The sequence below is a fragment of the Cuculus canorus genome, chromosome 2, assembly GCF_017976375.1.
Source record: "Cuculus canorus isolate bCucCan1 chromosome 2, bCucCan1.pri, whole genome shotgun sequence".
NCBI lineage: Eukaryota > Metazoa > Chordata > Aves > Cuculiformes > Cuculidae > Cuculus > Cuculus canorus.
Window position 1 is genome coordinate 70,478,961 of NC_071402.1, and position 24,288 is coordinate 70,503,248.

A 24,288-nucleotide genomic window follows, 5' to 3' on the forward strand; every position below is an offset into this window, starting at 1 on the left:
AGAAGCCAGACATGACATCATGATAAACTGAGTGTAATAAGAGTTTCCAGTGGTATTAATATTAGATGATAATGTCCAAGCACGGCTGGTAATTAGACATGAGAGCTGCCAAGGCCAGTCATTAGTAATGTTGATTTACTCACTTGAAAACCAGAAAAAAGGGTATCGCAGGTGTTTCTCTGTCACTTTTATTTTGGCTGTAACAGGCACAATGGCTCTTCTCCTCCACTGCAGGTAAAAATTTTACCCCTTTGCATAACAAACTTGGATTGTTTGAGTTGCCACAGGATGTTTTTATGTCTTACTTGTTGTGTTTGGCCTAGGGCTGTAAAATCGCAAATACCAGGCTGTATAATTCTGACTTTTATTACGTTAATGTATTTTCAGAGAAGGAAATTTGTAGATTCTTGGCTCAGTGCAGCAGAAGGAAAGCACAGTGGGGTCTCTGTGGTCAGGAATGTTCTCAGGAATATGCCTGTTGCTGCAAAGGTGACCTCAGGATAATCGTTACTCAGTTTTTGCCCTGGGGCGGGAATGAAATCTCAGCCTCTCAGTTCAGGTGTGAGCTGAGATGTGGGTTCTAGGTGGAAGAATTTGTTCCCTGAGTTTAGTGAGGGAGGAAAGGGTGAAAAAAATCGTTTTAACTTTGGTGCTGAGACCAGCTTGCAGATGCACTAGCCTCTTTGCACAGGATCTATGCAGTACTTATCATTGTGTAGTATCCACAACATAGACAAGACAGCAGTTGAAGCCTCCTGACTCACCAGTCTCATGCCTTTTCTATTGGGCCCAGATGGGATCATATCAGGTAGCTGAAAATCAGCTCTGTCCTGCATGCTCTGCATTAGAACTCCAGTTTTGCTCTTGTTGATGCATGTGTTACTGCTTTTCAGATGTCAGCAGGGATCAGGGGGATTTGACTGCAGCCGGTCTTTAAGGTCTTGCAAAGGTGAGACTATGAGGGACAACTGTCTAGGAGGCTGTTTCCTGGTGTTCGTTTTTAATGATATAAGACAGAGGGATTATATGTAGAGGTAATATCCATCTCTGTTTCCTTGGTATCTTTCTAGGCATTAAGTTATCTTAAATAAGCCTCAGGTGTTTCAAGAAGCCCTCATCCAGCCCCACTGAGTATCAGTGCTGTCAGAGCATGCAAAACTGCTCTTCATGTGTAGTAGCTGGCTAACACCAAAATCTCTGTTTAGTGGGTATAACAGCTGGGTGAACTCACTAATGATCATGAGCTTCTCTGTAAGTGTGTCATTTTCCACTCTGCTTTTTCACAGCTATTTTAATTCTAGGGGAAGGAAAGGAGAGAAACCAGATTGATAAGCACTTCGTATGCAGAGTCAAGATGGCAGCATCCATTTAGGATGGGCTCTGGGCTAACAAACTCTATATTGCTCTGCCTCAGGGAAAAAAACCTTTCCTGTGTGAATAGTTTAACCTGAGAGAGGAATGTCAGTGGCATTCACTCAGCACTGCAATAGCTATGAAGTTGCTGGTGAGTATGAATATTTGCAGGAGGGATGTTCAATGAGAATCTGTCTTTTCAAAGGAATAAAAGGTGGATTGCTCCTTTTTTATTGCCTCTGAATATCTTACCCTCAATGGACTCTACTTCAAGTATGAAAGTGTGCTGGAGAGTCTTGAACGTAACAGAGTCATGTTATGGCTCTTGATCCTTACCATTCTTAAGCACCCTGCCTGCTCAGGAATGCCTCAGGTACGTAGTACTGAACTGCTGGGGCAATTATATCACTAGGACACGTTTTAGCCTTTCTTCTGGTTATTGCATGCTGGGAGAGTTATGCTAAACTGGATCATAATACAAATGTTGTGAAATGGAAGTTTAGATAAGAGAGATTTGCTTCTGTAAAAGCAAAAGTGGAGAGGGAGAGATGCAAGAGAAGGGGATTTGAACTACATCTCCAGGTTCAGCTTCTAAAGAAAAGTGGTAGTGGAAGCTAACGCAGTGAAATGAGCTGTAACAAAGCCACACCAGGAATTGGAGAGCTGTTTGGAAGAATTTTAGAAGAACTGTAATTGGGAAATGACGCGAATATCAAAGAAAATGTCACTTGACTGGAAGCCTCGCAAAGAGGAGGAAATAAAAGAAAACGATGAAAAAAACTGCATTACATGTTGCCCTCTCAGTCTCGCTCTGAAAGAGTTCTCTGCTCCCCACTTAAACCCTTTGGCATGCTATTGTGTAGCATTGTGTATTTCCATGTGGGGTGCTTCTCCTTGAAAGAAATTAAAATGATGGGGAGGCTGACTTGTCACACTAAATAACATCACATGCTTTTCTTTGGAGAAGGATAAAAAAAAAAAGGAAGAAATACTCAAAGTTCCAAGAAAATAACTGCTGAGGAAATGAGTGCAGTAGCTTAGGTCCCGTCCCTGGAAAGTAACAGCTATGCCAGCACAGGGAAACACGTTCCATCCCTGCAGGGCTTGTAGGTAGGCTTGAATTTCTGCATGTTGTTTGCTGGTGACCTACAGACTTGACTGTCCATCACTGATCTCTCCAGCTATCCACAATGAATTTCTAGTCCAAATGTTGTTGGTTTTTTCCTAAAATATGAGTTGTATTTAAAAATATTGGAACTGTTCACAATCATTTCTGCTCCTGCTTACTAATATCTATTTTTTTCCCTCCAAATTCACTGTCTACCTTTCTTCTGGGAAATAAGTGACCCTGAAAGCACCTCATCACTCTCTGCTCCCTCATCGTTACCCTTCATAGCCAGAGAGCACCACTGGTTTGGGTCCTCTTGGTCCCTTGGCATTTTCCTCAGCACTCGCAAGAGTATTGCCCTTTTGACAACCTGCAGGTTCCCCATCTCTTTAATTTAGAGTAAACCTTTGTCTAGAAACACAGAGAAAAACACCTGGGACCATATTTCCTTTGAGGTTTACCCGAGTGGAAAAATCCCATGAAAGGAGAAGATAACAGCTCTGTGGAGGAATCACCCATCAAGAAGAAGAGAAAAGCACTCTGATTTCAATTAGACAGAATTTCTCAGTGGCCTCGCTGTTCTCCTTCTCACCTCAGATCTGCTGCAACCAGGAACTTAGAGAAGAAGGTAATATGCATTTTACTTGGTTTAGTTGCTGAGGCTATATACAGGCACTGCAGTGAGACAGTGAGTTGTCAGAAATATATATATATAATGTATATGTCATAATATTATGCATTTTATATATATTAGTAATAGATATTGTATTTTAGTAACGATCTAAACGTTATTATGCACCTGCCATGATATTCACGTGACTTTATAGGGGACTCTTCAAGCAAACATTTTTAAAGGCCTGATGAAAACAATATACTGGTTTCTATTCAGAAAATCCAGTGATTTTGATGGGAACTTCTCAGCTTGTTTCTTAAAATAATGCTTCATATACAGTAAGCATAAGAAAAATCCTGCCCTGGAGCATCACAGCTAATCAACAAAACATTAAGCCCTCTCGTGTTTTTCCCTCACCTTCATGTCTTCACTGCTGAGCTGGGAGACACTTGCCAAATTTAAAAGAAAGAAAAAAAGTAAAACCACTCTCTTGTTGATAATTCTAGAGAATGAGGTCCTGTAGTAAGATTTTAAGACCTCTATCTGATGTGTCCTAATTCTGTCTTTAAATGTGTATTTGATTTTTTTTTTTAAAAAATTGTTTAGTTTTGATTTTTTTTTTCTGTTTGGTACTCTTTCTAGTCAGTGAACCATCATCTCTAAAGGCATCTCCCCAACACATTATTTTGGGACACAGTTACTATACAATGCAAATGCAAGTATAGGATAACAGGCGGGTGAGGCTGTTCTCAGCTGCTTGTGTTAGTTTGCATAGCAGCCAGCGTTGCCTCTATTGACTTGAAGCAAGGCTGGTAGAGCACTTTGACGTGGCAACTGGAAATTACTGCCTGGGCTCAATTAGAGAGGAGCTGGTCTGGGGTCCCTGCACGCTGTTGCATGCCCCTCAAGCACAGAGGGAGGATGGAGAAGTTATGGAAGGTGACATAGTCATCACTGTGGGCACTTTGCTCCCAAGGAAAGAAGCCCAGTCAAAATGTGCTGAAGAATGAATTTCAGTATAAAAGACCCAGAAAAATAATTTATTCAGGAAAGCTGGTACTCCAAAAAGAAAGTAATAGGGCAAGTCAGCACTAACAGATATCTTTATGCAACTTCCTAGAAGTTTTAACATCTACATGTTTCTCTCACCCATTCAGAAGAAAGCATGAGGCCGTGTGGATGATTTCTGTCCTATTCCTATTCCTGCTACAGACAATGAGTGTCAATTTTGAGTCCGAGTGGGAGCAGATTTGTATCTCCCCCATATCTGAGCCGGTCTTACATCTCCTTCAAACCACAACTCTCTGCTGTTTTTCTCACCCCACTTAAGCAGTTCACAGAAGCAGATCCCGAGTGTATTTGTGCTATTATCTTTGGTGTCAATTATTAGTGAGTCTAATAGGTAACACTCATTTAGATGAGACCTTATTAATCAAAGGCTGCCTGCTGTAGTAAAAGTCTAATGGTATTTTAAAGGTCTCCTTCCTCCAGAAGTGCTTTGTATATGAATGGTTAACTGAAGTTTTCCCTGGACTCTCTAGCATGTTGCTAAGCACTGTGACTTTCCCTTCCAGGGATGGCTGCATTTTGGCTGATCTGAGATGTAAAGGGCAAAATCAAATGAAAATATCTGCTCTGTGTTTAAGTTAAACAACAGTGCTGCTGCTATTCTGAATTCGGTAGTGTTCCCTGAAATAATTTTCTAGGAAAGGGTTTGGCAGACTTTACTTTCCAACACATACAAATATGAGCTGTTCTTTCTTCTTTGGAGTGACTGAATGGAGGAGTTTGCACGCTGTGTGTGCTTTTGATTTATTTCTTACTTTATTCCTGTGCTTTTTTTTTCCCCTAAGAAAAGCATTATAGAACATTATGAATTCACTTGAAAAGGACTTTGGAGTATTTTTTATGTGTTATGCTATATATCATAACCATACCATCAAATATTACCCTTCAGTGGGACTCAGATGGTTGTGTGGCAATACAGCTGAGAGCCTGGCAAAGGACAGCAAGTAACTCTTGGTATCATCGTAACGTTTGGAAAAGCTTGTATTAGGATGAAGTAGTTTTTTGCTTCATTTCACAATGCAAAGTGGAAAAAAAAATAGAAGCATAACTAAACTGTTCTTGATGGCTTTGTTCTTGTAACATCGCATCTGCTGGGGGCAGAAACTGGTCAGCTTTAAATGCTGTTGTAATGGCTCCCTCTAGTAATACATTATGTGTTATTACAAGCCAAAGAGCAGAGTTCGCACTCGTCCAATTGAAGCCTCCCTCAGCCCTGCTAATTAATTCAGCCACTCCATATTCTCATTGAACCACTCAGTGTCGTGTTGGGAGGTGCCCAGGGCAGGGGTTTCACCTGCAAAGGAGAGCAAGAAGCCCATTTTGGGAAGAGCAGGGGCAATGATCTGGGCTTGGGTGGTGCTGGGAAGCTGTGAGGTGCTGATGGTGGGTACAGCAGGCTGCTGTTTGGCATCTGGACAGCTTCACTCAGCAGGTGTCTTGGAGAAGGAAGCCTGCAAACAGCAGGGATCTGTTTGCATTTTGGGTTCCCTCTCCTGCAGCCAGGGCCTGGAGGGGTAAGAAATGGGCCTCTAGTTGTGTTATGGCACCTCCTTCTACTTTGCGCTCCCTGTCATAATCTGAAAATGTGCCTCTTTCCAGAGCTGACCCGGTCAGATGCTGCTCTGCATTATACTGGGTACCTTGCTGTAGGAGACAAAGACATGCCTATGAATACTTGCAGAAAGGCACTGAAAATAGTTGGAAGTATCCCAGCAGAAACCGATGAAGTGAACTTGCAGAGACAGGGGATATATGCAAAAGAATATTTACTGTATTTTTCCGAGGTATGAAAAGAGCCATTATTGTCAAACAAAGAGGTAACCTGAGGAAACCATGGCTGTCAAGGAGACGTAAATTGAATGGAATCTGCCTTTATTTGTGTCATGCCACAACCAGCAGGGAGCTTAGCAAGCAAATATTAATAAAAGGTAGGGCCCTGATGCGAATAGCTAGCAGTTTAAGGCTAGAGCAAACAGTGTGTGTTTGCAGGTAGCAATCTCCAGTTTAAGGGAAGGGGAGAAGAGATTAAAGAGGAGATAATCCGCACACCCCCAGGGGGCAGGCACAGAGACTAGCCAAATTGGGTAATTCAGCTACGGCAATAAATCTGTCTGCCAGCTATCTGGGTTAACTTGTGCATTTTTCAGATGGGTACTACCTTCCTCACTGGAGCAATCTGACCCCTGCTCACCCCTGCTTACAGGGTGCTCAGGAGGTGAGGTAGCTCTGTGTTCTTCTCTGAGCTGCTTGAAGGGATGTTATTGTATACCCTGTCCCTGTGGGAGCCCAGAGGGTAGTGCAGAAAACTTTAAGGTATCAGCCCTGAATCTCTGATCTAGAAAAGCTTCCCATCATCTTATTTTTGGAATAATGTTTGCACTAAACCAAAGTTCACATTAACCCCATTTCACCTTGTGTATCAGGGAATCCAAAGCAATGGTGTGATAGCTACAAGATGTAGTTAACTTACAAACTTGCCGGCAAATCTTCAGCCAGGGTCTTTTCCTGGGTTGGACCCCTATTAACTTTTTTCCCCTGTGCTTTTTTATGATTTTCAATTGCAATGTTTGGTCTTGTAGCTGAAACCAATCTTGTGATTTTTAGCTAGAGTCTCAAGTGATCCATGAAGATGGGTCATCCAGGCAGATTGCAGGCAGGACAATGATGTCTGTGTTCAACTGACCTAATGTAGCTCTAACCTGTAATGCACGTTCAATATCCTGCAGCAAAGAGATTGTTATGCTGGTGGAGTTAAATCAATAAACTTGGTAAGTTAAGCTGGTACAGATATTTTTAATTGCAATCCCCACAGGTCCAACGTCTAATCAGAGCTACAAACTACTCAGAGAAGTTTTCTTTGCAAATAGGTTTATGTGTAATCAATGGTTCGGTATGTGCATGTGCACAAATACTCATTTAGTAATTCTGGTCTGTGAATGCATTCATTAACCTGACCGCCTGGTGTTACCCCAGCCCCCCTCCCTTCTTCACAAACAGGAAGAAGGAATGCATTCATTGATTACACTGCTTTAATTTATTTGCCTGATTCTAATCTCTGCACAAGATGGGACTGCTGAGAAGTGTCAAACTGCATGCTTTGGAGAACTGAAAGGCCATTTCCTCTCTATTTCCAATGTTATATGATAATGTAAGATACATGGCAGCATTCTTCCTCTCCCCACAAAGCATCAATTAATGGATATAGCTTTTAGTGTCACTGATTTGTGCTAGTATGTCACATCATTTATGCACAGAGAAATTAAATAAATATTTAATATTGGCAGAACACAATTGAACTTTGAGTAAACAAACAGAAGGAATTACCTACTGGCCCATCTCTTTGGAAAAAGCTGATCCTATTTTATTAAAAACATACTGGCCTTGACTGACATATATAATTTTGATGCTGAAGATTTATTTAATTATGGTATTTTTAATTCTCTCTCCTACAAGTTTTTGCTTTTTCCCCATCCCATCCCACCTCATAGTCCAACACTGTTTCTCAACGACAGATTGCTTAATGTGCCTGCTGCTTACTTACGAGAGTAGGAAAATCTTAGCAGTAAAATTGTCCTTCAGCTGTTGTTGAAGAATATTATCTGTTGTCAAATAATTGTTGATTAAGCAGCTCCTGACTTTCTCTTGAAGCACCTTTTATTTGCTTTTATTTCAGCCAAGCAGAAGGGAGAAAAAGTACTGTTGGTGCTGCAGGCAGGGAGCTGTAGGCAAGTGTGGACCTAGTAATTTTCTGAGCTTCTGTGCTAGAGTGTGGTGTGGTGCCCTCTTCAGGGATGACAGAATTGCCGCCAGGCCAACCCCAGGCCGATGCTATAAAGAGGTGAGAAGAAGAAGAAGAGATAGGAATGAGGAAGAAAAGAACAAGGAGCAGTGAAGACACCAGATAGGGAAGGCAGAACTGTCCTTCATGACATCAATACTCCCAACAGCACACCTTATCCTGACCTTGGCACCCATGTGGCTTCAGGAACCTGGCGATGAATGTGTGGAGCCAGTTTTGTGCCATGCCCTTTCTTGAGGTGCAATTTGACGAGTTTCATAATGCCAGCTGGAGAGCTTCCCCATTCCACCTTGCCTGCACCACATAATGGCTCCAAACTGGCTGTGAGGGCTGTGTTGTGCCTTGGCTTAGTCCTGCTAAAACTTTTTCCTGACTTAGAGAAAGTTTTAGCAGTTTTAGCCACAAATGGGCATCATCCCTCGCCTCCCTTGAAACTGGGGCTTTCCTAAGACAGGGTTGACTGTGGGCCTCACAGGGTCCTGGGTCTGGGTCTGTGAGGGTCTTGGTGTATAGTGGGGTCACAACACTGTACCCTACCCCAACCTACTTTTCTGTCTACTTTTTGTAGATGCCTCCCATCAGTAGCGTAGTGGTTTTTTGCCCACTAGGATCTGAAATGCAGGTGAAGGGACAGAGAGATGATTTTCCTTTTCCTCTGAGGTGGTTTATATAGATCCCAGCTCAAGTCAGTCATGAAGGAAACTTTTAAGCCCACTGCTGTGTTTCTTCTCCATAAGTGACGGTGGGGCTGGCTGAAGTCATGGAACAGTGTTGCACGTTTTGCTGGTGGTACCTGGCAGCCTGGCATCAGAAGGGTTCCATCTGGAGAGTTAATAGGTGGTCCTCCTTAATCTTGCATCCCAGAGAACAGACTATCTGTGAGAAAGATGAAATGCCCACAGGACTTTTTGCCTTATCCCCCTGGGTCATGAACTACTCAGGACTTGGACAAGCTGTGGGGTTTTGTTTCTGGTTGACTGCAGCACTTGGGTAGCAGCACCTACATGCAGAGAGGTCCTAAGCTACAGTGAATTAAGGGATTTGTCAACCATCTGTGTCCTGGGTATCTCTCACCAACTCTAAAGTGACATCAACAACCCTAAATTTACTGTGGTTTTTTTCAGTTGCAGGGGGTAGCGGATCAAAGCAGAAATAATATCTTCCTGCTAGCACTTGCTGTGTTCAGGCCAGGTGTATGACTTTGAATGTAGTGATGCCTGTGGTATGTGACATGCTGTCACTTCCTCAGAATGGCTGTGTACTTTGGGGAAACACAGCTTCCTCCAGAATGCCGGCAGATAGGAATGGAGAAAGAGAGGCGGAATGTTGCAAACACTATTTATGTATCTGGGGGATGAGCTCATCCTCTTCTGTGCAAATGGGAATTGAGAAGGTTCATTAAAAAAAATAATTTGTTTAATCATTTCTGAAAGGTAGAGAAAGCACTGCTCCCTCCTGGTAATTGATTTAGAGGAAGAGGAAGAGAAGGCTGTGTTGCTAATATGCTGCAAACATGTGAACATCTCCAGGCTTTATAAATGCTGTTTCTTCTTTTAAGCAAAACCTGGGACAATCCCATATGGCTGATTTTATAGCTTCCTGGCCCAAGTGTGTGACTTCTGATCAGCAATTTCCACTTTCAGTTAAACGATAGAAACCACTTGAACGTGGGAACCAGCATCGCTCACCATCACCTAGACACTTGCCCAAAGAAGGAAAATACTTAAGTCTATCAAGTAGCCCCACTATATCTCTCTAATTAGGGCAACTCTATGTTGAACAGATGGCTAACTCTCCGCATTATGTCAAAAAAGTTCTGCTTATTTGTCTGTGCACTGAGCTTTATTACAGTGCTTTCAGACACGTTTGTTTTAACTTGGACTACTCTGGAACTATATGGAGACTAAAACACATCTTCACAGCATCACCTTCTGCTTTCTTGCAGAGTCTGGAAAAACCTTCCTTCTGCTCCTCAAGCAGACTTTGCTTGATGTTTTACTCCCATCTAGTGCTTCATATTAAAACTGCTGGTGTTCTGCTTCTGCCAAAAGACTAGGCTGGGCTGGGAAAATGTCACCTCGTCTCTGAGCTAGAGTTTCATCAAATTTCTTTCCAGCTGTCTATAAAAACCCTCATCTTTTTGTCCCTCCTCCTGGGCAGGGTGAAGCTAGAGGAAAGAGCAAGATGCTTGCAGAATTTTACTGCTTTCTCTCATGGACAGACAAGTCTTTCATGATGGTTTTCTTGTCAGAAAAATCTTGAAAGTTTTAAGCTTTTTTGAAGTGGGCTTCTTATCTGCATTCTTCTTGGTATTGATGGGAATAGGAAAGCTGCAATATAAAATACAGCTTTTTTACCCTGATGTTCCACAGTGCCTGCTCAGTGTATGTAAACCCTGACATAAAAACTAATCTGTGAGAAAATCAGGTGAAATTCACCCTTTTCCTGGCCCCATATCACTTCAAAAATCCCAGCCAGATTCTTTCGAATATTATGAAAATTGTTGAGCCTTCACACCCACACAGGCCAAAATGTAGGTTGAGGATCTCAACTGATTTGACAGTGCATGGTTATCAGCATTTGAAAGTCCACTGTGAGGTTCCCCTTGCTGTCCTGCAGAGACTCTGAGACACTTCAAGCCTGGAAGATGGGAAGACACTCCTTGGATGACTAGTCACACCATGGGGGGCGACTATTCAGAGACTGAGGTGGACCTGTAGAGTCACTCAATCTAGACATATACCTTGTGTGTCTGCCTGACTCCAGGCAGATGAGGAGCCGAGTAGAGTCGATGTTGAATTCCACCGGCACCTGTGACTGATGGGCCCTGGAAAAGCAAGTCTGGATGAATGTGGCTCTAGTTCAACATTTATGTGTGTTAAACCCCCCTAACTCCTCCAGGGAGCACCTGTTGGTCAAAATTTCCTCCTTGGGACAGTATGGTGGGCCCAGGTTTTCCTGCACAGCAGCACACTGTGCCAAGAGTAGTAGTACCCCGTTTCCTCCCTGGGGGGAGATCAAGAAGGAGGATGAACATCCCTGGGCAGTGAGGCACTAGCACAGTCCTAGTTGTGTGTCTGTGGAGACTAGCCCTCCCGTCCTCCCTTCCTGCCCTGTATTGGGCAGGCATCCTTCAGATGTTGGTCTCCTGCTCCTTTAGTCATGCTGGAGGACTTTAATCCTAACTGGGCAAGGTCAAAAGCACCAGTCTGTGACCTGCACTGGTGCTTCACCACGTTCCCCAGTTTGCAGAGCTCACGCATTTCACAGAGGAGGTGTGGGCTTCTGTTTAAACCTACTGGTTTTCCTTAGGAACATTTCACAGCCTTTCTCAGAAGTCACCTCTGGAACCTTTATGCACCTGCCCATAGTCTGTATCCCCACTGATGAGTTCTCTGTAAGAATGGCCCTTCACCGGTCAATGTGGATTTCAGTGGATGAGTGTCGTTGCACTGGGCAGGGTAACTGGTGTCACTGGGGAAGACTGTGGTGTAGATGGACAAGCTTCCACAGATTTACAGTAAAACTTGGCCTCCTGAATTTGCCAATGAGAAACCATAGACATTTCTGAGAGTTTGACCCTGTGACTTTCGTCTTCCTTTCCTGTTGCATTGCTGCCAGGCTGCAATTTTTTTCCCATTGAAGTTATGATTCTTTATTCCTCCTAATCAAAATTCTGACCATCTGCCTCTTTAAATTAATTTATATGATGAATATTTCAGGAACCTGATGAGGAACTGCAGGGAATCTTACACTTCTGATTGAATATTTACAGGTGTAATACAGGTTTCAAGCCAGTTTTGAGTGTTTGTCAGGCCATATCTGACTGAGGAAATAAGAGCTCAGGTGAGATATCTGACTCTCATTAAAATTCAACGAAGGTTATTAGTTTGCTTTTACCTCATGAATTTTCTGTGAGTGGCATATGACCCGGAATGGTATAATAGCTAAATATGAAATTCTAGTGTATGTATTTTAGATGTGCAAAAAGCAGACTAATGGGCTACTTTGTCCTTATTGTAGCTGCAGCTTACTCTCAATAAAGCTGTTAACACAATAACTAAAAGGGCATTAGAGGCAGTGATCATATAGTGGGGAACACTGGCAGTTAGGCCAGGCTCCTCAGATGGAGCTAATGTGTTTTGAAGAAAAGTAGCCTCCTGTGGATTAGCATTAATCCAGTGAGGATTCTGCACGAATCCCACCATGACAGTACTGCTGAGGTACTGACATCTCTGGCCTGGATCTCTTTCTTCTCTGTCCTCTTCCCACCATTTCTTCTCCAGTAGGACTTTATGGAGCAGACTGAACATGTGATAACGTGGTGTCTTCCTCATTTTACACCTACCACTGATCCTCATGGAGATGTTGAGATTTCCTCCCAAATTTCCACTATCTGTTTCTGTCCGTTGTGCTGCTCATATTGCCACCTTTTCCAGCTTAGATTGATCCAACCTCTGTGTTTCTTCCTTAGCTGACAATTATTACCCGACACTGGCATTTGGTCAATGTTTTGGCCACCTCTGGCACCATCAAAGACCCCTGCTTCTACCAAAAGTTTAGACTCGCTTCCACCTCTGTATGCTGACACTCTCCTGTCCTTAGCTTTTCTTATCTTTCTTCTGCTGCTGCTTTATGAGTCATTAAGTCCCTGTCCTGAAATGCTCCGTATTTTTCTTCGACACACCTTTTCTGAATTCCCATTTCTTTTGTCTTCTGTTGTGGTGCACTCTGCTCAGGTTTTTCTCCTTTTTTCTCCTAGTGAGCATCTAAACAAACCTGTTTTGCTTTCTCCACAGTATGGTGCTTCTTGATTTCTTTTGCTTTTAGTGTTCTTCCCCTCTCTTCATGGTCAGTTTAACTGCATTGATGAAACCTCAACTGTATTCCATCTAGAATCAGAGACCATACTGCTTAAAAGCTATAAGGCTCTGTGTTTGTTTGTTAGTAGTGAGGATAATTTTTGAAAGAAGGTGATGAGACTGCAGAGTTCTTCCAACATCAGAAAAAGCGCAAAGGTAGGCAAAATGTTAAGCAATGTTTATAGGTAGATAAATATCAAATACAATGCATGGACTAATATTCCAGAGGGATGGACTTTGATAAACTGACACGCCAGTCTGCACATTTTATTTTTAACAGATGGGAAAGAAAAACAACATTTGGTCAAAAGCCTCTGTCTGTCTGAATGAGATTTTGCTCATTTTTGGGGCTGCAGCTATTCTAAACATGGCAACTTGATTTAATTAGCTGACTAGAATCCTGCTTTGTCAGTGGTTTATTTTTGTTTTGTTGAGGGTTTTTTCTGATTTTATTTTTTTTTTGTGTGCCTAAATGCACTCTAGCAAAACTGACAGTACTCAGAGCTCCCAGGCTGTTCTGGCCAAGTTTCTGTCTGAAATGTGCAAACGGAATAGCTGATGAAATAATAGACATGTTCATACTGGAAACATTTCTCTTTCCTTTTTCAGGGCAAATTGAATATCTATTGATTCATCGTTTCTACCAGATGGGGAGCACAGCAGTAGTTCTTCGGTGTTTTTGAAAGCACTAGCTTTTACAGAGTTTGCTTTGGTTGACATGTTATTTTCCCTCTGATTTGAATCTTTCTCTAATGTGTGCTTTTGGGCTATTGATTGAACGGGCAGACAAGCTCTGATTATCGTTCTTGCATGGCTGCCAAGGTCCTGCAATGTGCAGGAAGACTGTCTTAGTCTCTTCCCCTTGAAAGCCCAAGATTTCTTAGGGATGGAATAAAAAGCATGAGGTCCATTAAGCAAAGAAGCAAATCCTGATGTGTAGGAGAGATGCAAAAGCAGTCAGATTAGACAGCGATGCTGTGTCCGTCACACGTTTAAATGTGGCACCATAAAAGGGCCCATTCCAAGTCTGAGGACTACCTCCTTTAAAAAGATCTATTACCTTAAATAAGAGTTCTGATTAGAGCACAAACACAGCATTATGGATTTTCATTTCAAGCATGTTGTGCTGAGCTAAGCTTAGGAGAGAAGACAAGGGAATTAACCTAGATTTATTAACTTTATATGACATTAGTAACTGCATTATCAGCATCTCCCCAACTAAGACAGATGGATACCCACACAGAGTGTTGAACCAAAGGAATGGTTCTGGGAACTTGTCTGACTAGTAGTCCCAAGGCTTATGTGATACCTGTCCCTGACTGACTGTCCTTTCTGTTGACTGTTTTCAATCTAATTTGAAGGAACACAGAAGTGCTCAAAAGCAAACTCCCTGTCAATGGCATAAGCGAAGCCATTGACAACAAGATAAGAAAGTGCCAGATCTTGCTGAATCTCTTTGTAAGGAATTGACAGTGCCTCAGTGTGCACGTTGGCTGGCCGACCTGTGTACAAGTGCTTTCGAATTAGCCACCACAGATGTTCCCCTCTCTTGTTGTTATCAAAAGCAAATGACAATAGGCAGTAGGAGTTACTGCATTTAGGAGCAGAGGAAAGTTTATAGGACATATCATAACCCACAGGAAAGAAAGTTTCATTGGTTCTGCTGCTCACAGAATGGCTTGAATATTTAGTTGCTCTTTTTTAAAAAAATATGACTAGTTCTGGTGTTTTGTTTTTCAGGTTTATTTATTTATGGTTAAAATTTGTTAGAAAAGTCAAGTAAAGCAGGAGAATATTTTTTACCAGATTTCCCTCTGCACATTCCAGATAGCTCCCCTCTCCCTTGAAGTGTTCATGACAGAGAAAGCAAGCCAAGAGGTCAACGGCTGAAGAAGAGGTCTTCTACAGAGACTGGAACCATGTGTGTAAATAGTAGTGAAAGTTACAATAGTGTTGAATCTGGGGAGAAAGTCACAGCAGCATGAGGACAATGTGATTGATCATCTAGTAATTTATGTTGCAGCTGTGCTACCCACCATTGCAAGTTTTTAATGTATTTGAAAATTATTATTTCATATATGTATATATACGAAATTATAATTTCAGGGACACGGTTTAGTGGCAGACAGGAATGGTTGGACTCGATGATCTAAAAGGTCTTTTCCAGCCTAGTGATTCTATGATCCTATGATTTACACATGTATACAAGGGTATACCTTCTTTCCTGAGCATGAGAGGCATTTATTGCCTGGACTCGTGTTTGGCAGTAATGCATTCTCAAACCTCCTGTGTATGGATGATTTCCCTCTAGTTATACACCATGTAAAACACTCACTGTCACATGGTAGAGGTATCCCATTAGCTCCGGTACATGATCATTTCTGTGTGGAGCTGCATCATGTGGGCCAGGGGGTCATGCACATACCAATATGTTTCTGCATATTAGTTTTCCATCTTTTTAAAAGCCTGACGATCTCCTCCTACCTGTGCAAAAACCAGAATGAGAAAAACATTTTGGACTCAAATACAAACTCCTGGGAGTTAGGACAGAAAATATAACTGTAACTTGGTCCTTTGTATGCACAGTAATGTAGACTTTAAAATATCATGTTCTGTTATATTTTTCTGTAGATGGCTGCCGCAGTAAATGCCCAAGAGAACAGCAGAAGAAACTAATGAAACGGAGCAGGAGTGAAGGTATTTGTTGTATGGAGGACTCCGACTTTGCTTGCTGGAGGAATCTGGAAATGCATAATGAATGAAACAAGATACTGTAGAAAGTCATAAAATGGTCTCAGAAGGGAGGCTCAACATCTTTGTGAGCCTCACAAAGCCTTCATCTTTGTGGTGAACTAGGGTCTGTATCTTGCTTAGCCACAAACTCACTTTCTATCCATTAAACCAAAAATTTGACTACAAAACTCATGCTTCTCGTTTTCTACATGTCCAAGGTAAGGGAGATGGGACTTTTTTTTTAAAAAAACTTAACCGCAGAGGCAGTTGGTGAGAGCTTTGCCTGGATAATAAGCTCAGTACTCTGGAAAATGAACATTTCACCCTCGTTATATAAAACTCGCAGACGATTTTGATGGGCCTATACTTAAGTTTCTCCATCTTTTGGTCCTCAGTTGGTAAAATTAGGAAAGTAATTCTTAGGTATCCTAACCAAACTGTAAGGAATCCTAGGTATTTGTGGAGTATGAGGTGCTGTGGTGGGAATAGCTGTGAGGAAAACACTAGTTTTTATTGAGGCAGGATTTAGATGACGTGAAGTAAATAAAGATAAGAGATGCATAGTACAGCAGCAGGATAAAAATAAACAGAAATGTTTAGCTACTCAGTGAGGAAGACAGGAGCTTTGTGTAAAAATATAGTCTACAATCATGTAATTAAAAGCTGTATTTTAACTTGAAGCAGAAGTAAGGAACCTGTGTGGGTGGTTTTAGCTCTGATATTTCTTAGTCACCGAGTTTCTGCTTTAATAGGTAGTTTTTCAGAAGTAGCTGTGTATGTAATGGCATCGTAATAACTTCTATAACATAAGCTCTACATACCACTAAAAGCACACATCTTACTTTAAAACAACCGTAGCTCATTAAAAACATGCCATTTTCTTCCTGTACTCATTTCCTCCCTACTCCCATTTCCCTTGTCACCTCTGTGCTCATTGGAGCAGCTCATGTGGGTCAGTGTCATGGGTCTGCCATGGGTTTATCCAACACCAGTGATGTGGCTCTTGAGGCTCCTCTCTCCTGCCTTTGGACCTGCACAGTTCCTTGAGCAGGCTGCAGGGGAAATGATGGCTGGCAGTTCCATAGCTGCTGCCTTGGTTGCAAGCCCCGCTCTCTCAGCTTTCGAACCTCTGTGATACCCAGGGATTTCACTTGAGTGTTTGCTGAGAATGAAACCTATCCAGTCAGCATCAAGCGATGGCATTGATTTTCTTTCTTTTTTTTTTTCAGCTTGACCTCAAATGCTCATGGATTTTCCCATTTAATCCCACTTGAATTGGGATTTTGGTTTATTTTGTGCAGTTTTCTTTATATGCATTGTCTTTGTCTAGCTGTGGTTTGTTACAATGATATATGATTTCTCTTTCTCTCTCTTTCAGGGAATAATGGGCGATGAGAAAGCAATGCTGACCATCCCCCATCGCAGAGCTACAGTATTCTTCAGGGCTGTGAAGTTGTATGCGTCTGCGGGAGGGAGTGATGTTGAATACAGGAAACCTGAAGCCAGGATATATTTTACAGCAAGGCAATTATAATGCAAGATTATAAGAAATGTTTGTGCTTTAAAATGTTTTATCTTATGTTTGAAGTATAGTGTTTCTGGCAGGGAAAAAATATATAAGGGCATTAAATGGCTTTCTTTGCAGGCAATTAAACAATGAAGTCAGTCTGAGGCATTTAAATAATTGTAACAGATGTTTATTGCCTAGTGCAGTTTACTGCATCCTATTATTCCCTTTACATACAAGAGAGAAGAACACATGGCAAACTGTACCGTAAAAGAAATTCTTTACTGCCTTGTGAGCAATGTGGTTGCTTCTTTGACTTCTTAATTGAATCACCTTGGGAATGAGTCAGTAATAAATAGTATTTGGAGAGCAGACAAGTGACTAACTGCCCAAAGGAGCAGCAGCAACTGGTGTGCAATGACGTGGGTCTGGCGGTAAATATCTTTGAGCAAACAAACTACAGTGGAATTGCTCTGAGAGTGATGCTTGGCTCACTCATCAAGAATTTTGTTGCCTCCTGAGGTGGTGTGTTTCTGGAGACTCTCCTTTCCTGCAATCCCTTTTGTGTGCTCCGTTGAGAGAGGAAAAATAACCTGGGTCCTTGGGTAGGCTTTGGACAAGATGTCTGTAATCCCGATTTACTACAGATTCATTGTGTGGCTTTATTTCTCACATCTCATCTCAGAGTTTCCCAGTCTGCTCGGGGTGTTGCATACAACGCAAGAGTGGACTTTCTGCATCAGGCTGAAGGTGCAAGGAACCCCACCTCCAGCGAAAATCTCTGGCAGTGGCTTTAGGTGGATGACTAAGCAACTGTGAAGGACAAGTATATGTGGTATTTTCCCCAAATACTCTCCAGTCATTTTTTGATGTAGGGTCAGACGTGTTTTCTATATCTTTAATAATGTATTTATTACTACCATGTATTTAGTTCTATATCTTTAATAATGGATTTTTTTATCCATTCTCTGCTTGAGTTGATGCAGAGATGTTTTGTATTCAGAAATGCTTGTAAGACTCTACAATAGTAAGCGTCCTAGAGGAAACGATGAGCTCTTCATCACCTAGTTTTAAAAATAAGTCTTTGTCAAAAAAGGATCCCAAAAACCCCTCCATTAACAACCCCCCTCCTAACCTCAAATCTCCAGACAAAGCCCTATAAACTTTTAAATTCTTGTTTAGTGTCCCTCCAGTTGTCTTATACTTGGCTTTGACCAAAATCTGAGGTTTTTTCAGTGAGCATTTCTTTTCAACTTTTTGGCTTAGTTCAACCAAAACTGCTTTGTGAATTTGGGTCAGATTTGGCAAAATTTTAGAATTTTTCAAAAGTCTGAAGCCATTTATTTTATTTTTTTTTAGCAAACGTTTCCATGTTTTTATCTTACATAGCATTTAGAGACCAAGTTTTGATGATGTGTAAATCATAAGAGAAACAGAGCAATTTTTTTCCCTGCTATAGTTATGTAGTACCAAGACATGCCCACAGGTATGCTTGTACTGTAATTGTTGCAGCTGTTACTCTGAACTCAAGATTTCTTTCTGTTAATTCTCTTTTCCCCTTTGCACCATGGCATTCTAAAGCTCAAGATGCCAGTGAAGTGCTGCACAGGATGTTTCTAGTGTGTTGATTTGGAGTAGCTGTCTTTCTTGGCTACGTTCCCTCACTATGAGGATCAAGTCTAAGATGTGATTCTGCTTCTTGTTACACTCAAATAATTTCTGTGGATGAAAAGTAAACATACCTTGTAGATAAAGCCAGGAGTTTATTATTAGCATAATTAAAATCTGAGCAGTCTAATGTAAGAATTATTATTAGTGTTATTCTGGTTACAGAAAAAGGAGGAATGCTTCTACACGGACAAATTCTCAGTAATAACAATAATACAGTTAAAGATCTATTTGCATACTTTCTCAGATTCTACATTTTTTTTCTTGGTATTATGCTAACTCTTCCATTGTACTCTAGGCCTATGGTCAGTAGCTTCAGTTTGGTCACAGTGGAGGGTCTGTCAGGGCCACTCATTGATATCTGGAGTCCCTCACTGGGAGGAACAAGGTGCCGACTGCTTCTTCTTGCTCATTCCTCCTTTTTCCTTCCTTCTTTTTCTCTCCCCACATTTGATTTGTAATTTTATTTCTAACATCCTTATAGACCTTGCTCTTTTTGCACTGTCTGCTGTTTCCTTTCATTTATGTTACATGTTCTGTCTTTGTCCTCTTCCTTACCCCTAGAACCAGTTTTCTCCACCAGTCCAGGTTTGCACTGCTTTAACTGGCTATTGGTGAGTGGTTTATAACAGTTGGGTCTCCAGGGTCAGCCTATGCCCTTTGCATTATCACTCCATGCATGAACTCCTCCATACAACCTCCTGCGTCTCCACTCTTCATGGCCTCTGTCTTCTCTAGTGCAACATTAGATTAGAGTTGTAAATATCCCATTCTTTATAGAAAAACTGCTTGTTACTATGATCTACTCAATATTAGTCTTGTATTGTGCAAAGATAAGCAAAATAAAGCAAATTAACCATAGCCACTTAGTAATCAGAAAAATTGATTTTACAGCTTAACCAAGCTTTGACGATGTTTCTGAATTGCTCTGGTCTGATGCTATCCGGCCTTTCCTAGTGCAGCATTTCATCCTCAGATAAATTGTTATGACATGTGTGACCTTCACAGGGGTCTGCAGTAAAAACATGTCTGGGTGGAAGGTGGATAGGACGGGGAGGAGGGAAAATAGAAGAGAGTCAGTCAACCCCAACCACAGGATGAGGATCACTGCCTCTGCTTCTCAAAGTAACCAGGAGCTTTTACAAAGTCAGTTTGCCAGAAACTCTCTAGCAGATTTTGCTTTACTGCTTGTCCTGTCAATGTAAGAGTTTGCAGATGAGAGCTGTACTGGGAGTGCTTAAGATTTCTTTTTTCTCCCCTGATCATTCAAAGAAACCTTCACCGGAAAGGCTGTATCACTTCTCAGACACTTTTGAAAGACCATACACTTTTCTTAAAGCTAAAGAAATGCAGAATTTCTCAGTTGCAGTTTGAGGTCACTCCTGGGTATGCTGCTGGGTTTCCTTTCGGAACAGAAGCCACCCTATACAGATTGGAGTGACAGAAACAGACCTGAGCCAACAAGGATGGCATGTGACTGGTTGAATCATTTAGAGAAGTCTATTTAAGGACAAGGGCAAACTAAAAGGCCTCCCATCAGAGGTTGCCTATACCTGCCCATGGCAGCTCTGAAGGGGACTCTTTGCACCGGAGAATCTTGCCCATAGCTTTTTTGAATACATCAACCAAGAGCCTTCCCTTTCTCTGTACCTCTGGACCATACCCATGGGCAGCATGACACCACAGAGAGAGTTGAGTAATGTGTGCCAGTATCACCTCTACTGAAATCAGGGCAAAGTTTTTATAGTGGTGGGACCTGGAGTGATGTTCAGAGCAACTGGGTCAGCCCTGGTCTCACCTTGGCTGACCAAGCTCAGCAGTGGCATCCTAGGGACCAGAAGGTGAAAGAGTCTTCTTGGCCCTTAACTTCCTAATCTCCACCTTTCCCATAACTTGCTAAACCCACCTTTCTATATTTTATTTCCTAAGTGAGACTCTTAGCAACAACCTTTTAGTATGCTAGAAAGCAATAATCAAATCTGTCTGCTTCTTGCTGAAGCAGAACAAATCCATGGCTGTGTTCCCAGCTGTAAACAAAGGTAAACAGATGTGGTACCGTGGTCATCTCCTTCTTAGCAGGAGGGATTACCAGAAAAACCTCCATAAATAATGAAAATGTAAATATGGACATAAAATTCATTTTTAGATTACATTGGAAACCCTTTGCATGCCACTTTTCCAGTTCAGGTGGAGAGCAGTCCCTGTCTCACCTGATAAAATCAAGAGCGTTTTTCTTCTTGATAGATATTTTAAAACTTTGGACTCTCCACAAATCCACTTTCATGTTTGATTGTTTGGTTTCCCCTTGCTATGTTTTCTGGCTACTTAAAATAATAAGGTTTTCTTTCCTAGCCATTCCTTTTTTCCCTTTCTTTGCTGTCATCTTTCCCAGATTCTATCTCTACCTTTTGGGTGTCAACTTATGCACTTGATAATGTGTTTTTGCAAGCGGTATTGGAGTAGCCATCAAGATAGAAGTTGAAAACATAAATTTGAGGCAAGTGCGGCTGCATTTTCAGTTCATGTCTCATCATTGAACACAGAAAATGGTATGTATTAGTACTCCCTATATGCGTCATCACTATCATTGCCATTTGCAGATCGTTTTAGAGACTGAGTCTGATTTTAAGAAAAAAAGCAAAGCAGAACAACCCACCCTCTTGCTATACCTCCAGTCCTGACACAAAATCAGTTGCAGTGGACTTTGTATTAAGATGACATATGCTTTGAAATCAAGGAGTGATTGGGCAGGAGTGGCACTGGGTGCTTCTGGCCAAAAGGAGACAGAGGCTCCAGAGCCTCTCTGCAAACTGTGTGTGCCCTCTGGGATTAGATGGCCCAGGAGTTGGATTTACCATATCTGCACTGATGCTCTGCTGCTTGCTGATTTGAGGTGGGGAGGTTGCCTGTACCTTAGCAGAGAATCATGTTGAATTGGGAACACTCCTTTCACAGACAGAGTAGCTATTGATGTAGTAGTGGATTTCTTATTTTCCCACAAAAGTAGGATCAGGGAGCTCCTAGTGACTGAAACCAGACTCCAGAAGATCTCACGCTGGCCTGCAGGAGGAACTTGTGCTGGAAGCCAAGGACTGGGCAAGCAGATAATGTGCTTTAAAGTGCAAACCATTGGAAAGTGTGTAGACTGTGTTCAGTGATGGCATAACACAAGGTGCTAGTTTTGGGGGAGGCAGAAAGTATAGCAATGTAGCGTGGCTTGGTAGAAGGATCTGGAGCTGAGGCTGCTGTTGAATTTATTGAAACCTCTTGGATTTTGGCATGTGCTGGGGGATGACGAAATAGTAACTGTAAGATCACCCTGTTATATGATTCCTTTTGAAAATAGAATTTATGGTGAGGTTTCCTCTTTCACGTGTATGATGTGGGCCTTCACTTGCATAGGAGTGCCAGCAGTGGTGAGAGCTGCTTGCAGGTATTGCTTCTGTAAGCCGTGGGAAGCTGCCACAGCATGTGGCTGTGTTTTGCCACAGGGCCAGCAACCAGTATGGGAATTCATAGAAATGAATTTCAGCCACCCAGAGGCACATCCTTCTTATCAGAGGGCATGGAACTGCACTTGCATAGAGCTCTGACCTGTCTGAAAGCATTGTCCAGGCCATCAGTCTGCCACAACAGTGTTGTCCATTGCTCCAGCAGTTAGAGCATGTCATAATCCATGAGATGAAGAACTTACTGCCACATTTCTATCAGAGCATTATGGATTGTAGGAATCCTGTCTCTTAGGAAACAGTTCAAACTTTCTTCTGTTTCAAATTGGAGAGTAAATTAGAAAGTTATGACCGTTTCTGTGGAATGCAAATTAAAGAAAAACAAGTTTGAAATACATAAGTTCTGATCCTCTCAGGTTCCTTTATTTTTTTTTTCTTCTTTTTGGTAATGTCAAAATATTAAATAGAATATTTCATAAAATGGATATGTACTATTTTAAAATGTGACAGCAGGTAGAATGTAGCTCAATAATCTGATGATGCCAAAGTCATCTATTTAAATACTATCTAAACAAAATGAGGTAGATGGAACCTCCTCATCTGCCCTCCCCAAGTTTCCTCTCTCCCGCAAACTTACTTGAAAGTAATGTGGGTCTGTGAAAATATCTTCATTTTCACAAAAAAAAAACCCCAAAACCAACCAACACAACCCAAAACCACCGAATTTTTTCCTTCTATTTTGTTGAGAAATCTTCCCTGGTTTACTTGTGTACATAGTACACCATTTTCTACATGGCATCTACATTACAAAAGCTGATAAGGACACTGCCTCTGCAGGATATTTTCCCTATCCTGAGTGGCTAGCAAGCCTTTTCCTTGGGGGTGGGGAGAAAGTAAAAACCAGTTTCATCCAGTCCAGAATGGCAATGTTTTGTTGTACTCCTGTTGAACTGAAACCCATTGATTATAGCTTGGAAGAAAAGGATTGCTCTACTCACATAATTTAATTTTATTTCTATTCTGTTTATGTCTTGGCAAAAGCAAGGCAAATGCAGCAAATGCTGGGTTTAGGCACATCTCACAGGTGGTTGTGGATTATGGTTGCCTCTTAGCCCATATAACTGAACTCTGGTGCTCGGATCATTTGAAGAACCCAGTAAAACCTCATCTTTCATGGGATGTCGTTTGCACCCGCATGCCCCTGGAGACTTTCCTTGCAAGCATCATGAATCAGGCAGTATCCTAGGAAGGAGGAATGCCACCTCTCCTCCTAAGGGTTTCCAATATCTATAAAACAGTTTAATGTTTATTGGAACAAAATCTGGAACATAAGGGATTCTGCTCTGAGCCAAGTGCCCTCACCAGATGACAACTGATCTGGCTCATTGAATATTTTAGTATTTGTGGAAATTATATCCATTCCAGCAGGAGGAAATGAGGAAAATTTACCCCTGATTGCCCAGAGCCATGCTGATAAACGTTGCTGTCTTCAAAAGCTGTGAATCCTGGTACAGGTTCCCTCCTCTAGTCAGGCAGACCTGAAACGAGGTCTGGTGACTAAAGACCTAAGGATTTTCAATTTCACTTTATAAATGAAGTTCTAGGGGTCAGTATGGGAGGGAGGCAAAGGGATCCCTGCTGTTTTTAAGGGAGAAGCAGGAAGATTAAAATACTGTTGTAATACTAGCAAAAGTTTGATTTACATGCAGCCCACAGTGGATTCTCCTGCCCTTGGAGACAGTGACAGAGAGTAACTCTCATCTTAGTTTGCTAATCCTAGCCTCTTTCCCTCTACATTCTTGCATTGGCTAATGCCTGGATAAGCTAATTTTTGTAGTCACTTTAAATGACATGATGAAGGTGGTAGGATAAGATTTCATGTCAGAAATAAAAACAGGGAGATGATGATTTAAGATCCCAATCGCTATCATTTCAGGTCACAGGAGTAAAAGCAAAGAGGACAACAACATCTTGGGGAGACTGAACCACAGTGCTGGTGCCAGAGAAGAGTTGCGTGCTGGAATGAGACTGATGGCTAACAACCGGTGTAAGGGGCTGAAGTTATCAGTCAGCAGTGTTTGGTATATATTAATAAAATTCCAGAGAGGAGACTTGCCTTGTCTGTTGC

General features: G+C 41.7%; 1 long non-coding RNA gene across 2 annotated transcripts; it reads left to right on the top strand.

The window, feature by feature from the left end:
* The first annotated feature begins 2,145 nt into the window (after positions 1-2,145).
* Positions 2,146-24,209, top strand: LOC128851314 (uncharacterized). Of its 2 annotated transcripts, XR_008448653.1 has the most exons (5): positions 2,146-3,089; positions 14,631-14,724; positions 15,435-15,500; positions 16,915-17,088; positions 24,097-24,209. It is a non-coding gene; the product is annotated as an uncharacterized LOC128851314 (long non-coding RNA). The 2 variants fall into 2 exon arrangements; XR_008448652.1 differs by lacking the exon at positions 24,097-24,209 and having other exon boundaries at positions 16,915-17,920.
* The last annotated feature ends 79 nt before the right edge of the window (positions 24,210-24,288 follow it).